Below are 5,593 nucleotides of genomic sequence, written 5' to 3' on the forward strand. Positions count from 1 at the left end.
AGAGCTGAAGAACCAGGGTCTGAGTTCCAATTCTACTTTTCCTAGCTATATGCCGAGGGGTAAGTCAATTCACCCAAAATGGGACAGAATTTAAAGACAGGAAACCTTGAGTTCTAATCCTGACTCAAAGACACAGCCTGGCTGTGTGGCTCTGGGCAAGTCACTCAACTGGGCCTCAGTTTCCTCATCTGTAAAAGGAGGATGACAATAACAGTACCAACCTCACACAGTTCTTGCCAGGACTGAATGAGAGAACACATGGGAAGCGGTTTGCAGACCTTAAAGGGACCCATGAAATGCTAGTTGTCATGATTATTACCTGATCCTCGGTTTTCTCATCAGTAAAATGGGGCTAAGATTGCACAGCCTAGCTTTCACAGGGACACTGAAATGCTTAAAGTAATGTAGAGGTTCGAGTTACCCTAATTATTATTGGCTGAAGATCAAGATGAGTTGAGGAGAGGGGCTTTTGGAGGTCATGGCTGGGCACCTGCCTGCAAATACTTCAGCCAGTCAGAGGTTCCAACAGGACCGCTTGATTCCAGTGCTTGGGGGCAGATGACTGGTGGTCTGCCCGAGGGAAGAAGAGGAGAAGGCTGTAGTCAGAGGGTGGAGAAAAACTGCCCAAGCCTGAGTCTGGAAAACCTCCGGGAAGGAAGGCACGGAGAGGAAGTGGTGGCCCTGAGCGATACTGGACAGGAAGGAACAGCAAAATTTAGCAATGGCTGGATGTCAGAGGTTAAGAGCCTCAAGGAATCTAGAATAACTTCAAAGTTTTGAGCCAAGAACACAAGACTGCCTTCTACCCAACAACCTCCCTAGACCTTTTTGGCTTAACAATGATCTGGACCAGCCTTCAGTCTAAGACAAGTAATCGGCTAAGAACCTAACCAGCATGGGTGTGAATGTTCCCCTAAACCCAGGAGGATCCCAAGTGTCTGGTTGGATCCCAAGAGTCTGGTTGGAGAAGAAGGGACTACAGAGATTCCTTATCAGAGGCAGCCCAAGGCAGCAATCACTCCATGTTCAGTATGAGGGTGTGGCACTGTGGAGGTCAGGATAGGGTGGCCAAGCCATAGAGCCAACCCACTGCCTTGTTTCCAATTGGCCTCAGAGGACACTGGCCTGGCCTATTTCAAGCACACAACAAAAGACCAGCTACAGCCTGGCAGGTTGCAGGAGTACTCACTCCCTGGGCTTAAGGTGTTGATAAGCTGGGCCCTCGGGGAAGGGTTGGGGGAGGGTGGAGAATGTACTTTGGTCTAATGCTGCAGTCTTTGGAAACCCGGATCTGAAATATGGACTATGAAATATGCAGACTCTGTCTGTCCTGGTCTAGGAAAAGGTCTAGAGGAGTGTTAGAAAAATACTCTTGGCAAACAATTCTACAAATTAAATACCTAACATATAGATGTGTGACCCTGGGCAAGTCACTTTTTGTGCCTCAGTTTCCTCATCTGTAAAATGTATTACAATAATAGCATCTACCTCACAACGAGATAACATGTACAGCATTTTGCAAAACCTTGAACTATATAAATGTGAGTTATTAATTATTATTATTATTATATTATTATTCAGCATGCTAGATACCAGAAACACAAAGATGGACAAAATATGGAACCTGCTTCTGAGGTTACAGGCTAAGGAAGAGAAAATAGGCATAAGTGAAAAGCTCTGACTAAAGAACAGTAAGCTAAGTACTTTGTTCTGGCTAGACCACATTTGTGGCATTAAGTTTAGTTTTGGGTGCCAGATTTTGGTAAGGACATTGGTAATCAGGAAGGCATTCAGAGAGGGCCTTGAATATATCTCATAGGAACTGGGGGTGTTTAGGTTGGAGAAGGGGAAGATTCAGTGGCAAAGCAGTAGCTGTTTTTCAAGTATTTGGAAAGAAAGATTCAACTTGGTCTACTTGGCTCCAGAGGGCAAAAATTGTGGCATGAGTGTGGAAAGAGGCAGATTTAGGTTTTATATAAAGACAAAACTTCCTAGTTAGGGTTATCCAAGAATGGGATGGGCTGGGTCCGATTGGAATAGGTTCTCCCTAGATAGAACTCTTTGGGCCTTAAAGCCATGGAAGACCTTTTGCTGCAGCAAGGATTCTCAGGTACTTGGTGAACTCCTCTGAGGTTCCTTCAACCTGGTTGAGGTCAGGTAAGGAAGGCTTCTTGGAAGAGGTGACACAGGGCAGGTCCTTGAAGAAAGAAATGAAATTCAAAAGATGGACATGAGAGGAGAAGAGTGCAGATATAGGGGATGGTGAAAGCAAAGGAAATAGGAGGGGGCAGGATTTATAAAGAGACCTAGAGAAATTCAATTCGACTGGAACACAGTATTATGAATGGGGTATAAAGATCTATCAATCAATCAACATTCATTTAAGATAATGCTGGAAGGGGAGGCTGGAGCCAGATTATGAAGACCTTGAATGCCAAGATAAGCAATTTATACTCTGATAGCCACTGAAGTTTTTTTGAGTAGAGAAATTGCTATGGGCAAAGGCACATGTAATAGCATTAGGTGGGCAGTGGGACCAGTAGAACAGTTTGGAGAAGACTAGAAGAAGGGGAATCAGTTAGGAAAATATTATAATAGTTTAGGACAGAAGAAATAGAGGCCTAAACTGGAGTGGTTGCTGGGGGAGTGGAAAGGAGGGGATGAAGATATTGTGGAGAAAATGCAGGAGAGCCCTTCCCTTACAAAGCACTGAAAAGACTGGAGACAAATGATACCCCCAATCCGAAGACATCTTGGAGCACAGATTCCAAATGGACAGATCCCCTCATTTGAAAACACCCTCACAGAAGGCCCTTTGCTCGTTCCTCTTCCATTTAGACCTTTAATGACCAGCCTCTGTTCTGGTAGCTGTCCAAGGAAACCGAAATACGTGTCGTCTGCCCAGGACCCTCTTAAGCGTGTCCCCGGAACTGACAGGCAGGCGAGAAATGCTGAGCCCCCCAGCTCAGCAACAGTATTTCTCAATGTCCATAAGAGCCTCATCTTGAGACGGGCAGCCCCCACCACCCAGAGAGAGACTGTCTCGCTCCTCCACTCAGATCACCCAGGAGGGGTCTCGGTTATCGACCCCCCACCTCTCCCCACCCTCAAGGTACCCACAGAGACCAGGCTAGCCCGCCCAGGCTCAATCCGGTAAGGGAATTTAAACAGCTGAAATCTCCGTAGAGAAGGCTTTAAAGCATAAATTAGCCCCGCCCCTCTCTTCCCAACTGCAGCCCTAAGCCTGCAGGGATGAAAATCCTGGGGGGTGGGGTAAAGGGGACTTATCTTGGGGTCCTTTTCAAAGCGCATTCCGCCTTCCCCGCACCCCCAGCAACCCCTCCACTCTCCGGGCCGCTGCAGCACCTCCAGTGCCCAGGTTTGAGGGGACCGGGTTCCCCTCGGGGGATCCCCGGCAGCCGGAGCGGGGTGTCCTGGGGATGCAAAGCTGGGAAAGGCAACTAGCCGCAGAAGGATCCCCAAGCGCAGCCCCTCTGGGGTAGAAAGACAAAGCTAAACTGGAGCTGGACTGGAGACTGGAAAACCCTGAAGGTGGGCGTCCAGATGGAGCTGGGGGGCCCCCACTTCCCACTCCCCACCCCCCAAAGGTGGGAGCATCAGGGCCAGTGACTCACCTGGTCCCCGCTGCCCAGGTCGGGGTCCCTCCGGGGTGGCAGCTCCCCTGCCGCCGGGGGAGGAGCTACAAGGCATTGCCTGCTCCGGCATCCTCGCGGCTGCCCGGCCGCCTGGTATGAAGCAGGAATGTCACACTGTCGTCTCTGACCTCCCCCCCCCCTTACACTTTCCACAGGAAATGATTAACTCGAACGGCTGCTGGTTCCCATGGTAACCGGCTCTCAACACTTGGAGACATTCTTCGGTGCTGGAGGCGGGCAAGCAGCCAGAGGCTGGGGAGAAGAGCTGGTGAGGGGAGCTGGGGGGGGGGGGGCTCCCTGGGCCAGCCCGTCCCGCCCCCCCAGGTGCAGGGCCGGGGTAGCAGACGCACACGTGCCTGCACGCGCGCACACGCATGCACATGCATGCACACCCTTGTACACCCGTATGGACGCGTGCACACACGCGCAGCGCAAGGCTGATTTCAGAACGTCTCCTTCTGCCCAATCCCCTCACCCACCCACCCAACCCCCAAACCAAACACGTGCCAAGGCAGTCAGAGCAGGTAAGGAAGAAAGCCACAAACTCCTTTGACCTCCAAGGGGGAGAGTGGGGGGAAGTGACCCCCAACAACTCCTGAATCAGCCGAGGGGTCCCAGACCAGACCCAAGAATAGCTATTCCCCCTTATCAAGCCCCCAGACTAAATCTGCTGCAGAAGGAAGTGATTAGGAGGACCTTAAACCCGGGAGACAAGAATGACAGCTGACCTTAGGAGCCCCAACTCGGGGAGCCATTGTTCTTTGTCTGCCAAACAGTGCCCGCATTTTATTCTAGAGAGAGCAGCAATATTTCCCCTCTGGGGTGTGGAAGGAGGAGAAGAAAGAAAGAGACTTCACATGCAGCCTGACTGATGATTCTACTGGAGATAGAGTGGGGGTGGGGAGGGATGGGCTCAGTGTCCCCTCTTTGCTTGCCAAGTGAAAAAGACGAAATAAAAGACCTAGAAGATGCTGGGAGAGTCCCCCTCTTAAAGGCTGGTTTTGTCCGCTGCTGCTGCTGCTGCTTCGGCTTGGTAAAAGAGTGAGAATTGTCTGGATTTGGGCCCTGGGCTGAAAGTCAAGAATCTTGATCAAAGCAAAGTCCTGCCTAGACTGCAAATTATTTTAGCTGTCAGAGCCTCTGTTTTCTCAAACGGAAAATAATTTGTCTATTTAGAAAATATGGCAAATATAAAGATAGTTGGGGAGGAGGTGCCAATACATATGCAAAATGTTACTGACAATGTCCAGCATTTGTAGGTTCATCAGCATTCCTCTCTGGACAGATTGCACCCCTCTCTGAGACTTAGTAAGTGAGCTTTGAGAGTTTCAAAGGCCAAAAAATGCTTCAGTCTACCTCCAGCCTGAGACAGGCTCTCCAAATTTAGCTGGGTTACTCCTCAGACACAAGAGGCAGACAGTCTCCAGTTCTTAAAAGTATTATCTATTTTTTTCACAAGCAACTAATATAGCTCCTTCCCACTGTGCCCCTCCCCGCAACTGCACAGTTAAAAGAAGGAAAAGTCAAACTCATCATACATATGCATAATCTGCCAAAACAGATTTCCATGTTAACCAAGTCCAAAGAGACATGGCTTATTTTATGTTTTAAATGGGGCACTCAGTGGCACAGTGGATAGAGTACCAGGCCTGAAGTCAGGAAGGCTCCTTTCTGTGAGTTCAAATCCAGCCTCAGACACTTCCTAGCTGTGTGACCCTGGGCGAGTCACTTCACTCTATTTACCTCAGTTTTCTCATCTGTAAAATGAGCTAGAGAAGGAAATGGCAAACCACTCCAGTATCTTTGCCAAGAAAACCCCCAATGGGGTCACCAAGAGTCAGATAGGACCGAACAACAACAACACATTTTAAATCCACCCCCTCTCTGGGAGAAGTCTTTTGAGCTCCCATTCAAGATCTTTCTTAAATGGTAGCATC

The 5,593-nt window shown here is 49.2% G+C and overlaps 1 protein-coding gene across 3 annotated transcripts in view; it reads right to left on the reverse strand.

Annotated features, from left to right (window-relative positions):
• KIFC3 (kinesin family member C3) overlaps positions 1 to 3,731 on the reverse strand; it is a 57,920-nt gene extending 54,189 nt beyond the window's left edge. For 2 of the 3 annotated variants that reach the window (XM_027857893.1, XM_027857892.1), the window contains exon 1: positions 3,636 to 3,706. The gene's annotated coding sequence lies outside the window, so the exon portion shown is untranslated. Of the gene's footprint in view, positions 1 to 3,635 lie in introns of all 3 variants that reach the window. The other variant, XM_027857894.1, reaches the window with a different exon arrangement.
• Between the last annotated feature and the right edge of the window lie 1,862 nt (positions 3,732 to 5,593).

Source organism: Vombatus ursinus, unplaced genomic scaffold (genome assembly GCF_900497805.2).
Source record: "Vombatus ursinus unplaced genomic scaffold, bare-nosed wombat genome assembly UNPS02012515.1, whole genome shotgun sequence".
Classification (NCBI taxonomy): Eukaryota; Metazoa; Chordata; class Mammalia; order Diprotodontia; family Vombatidae; genus Vombatus; species Vombatus ursinus.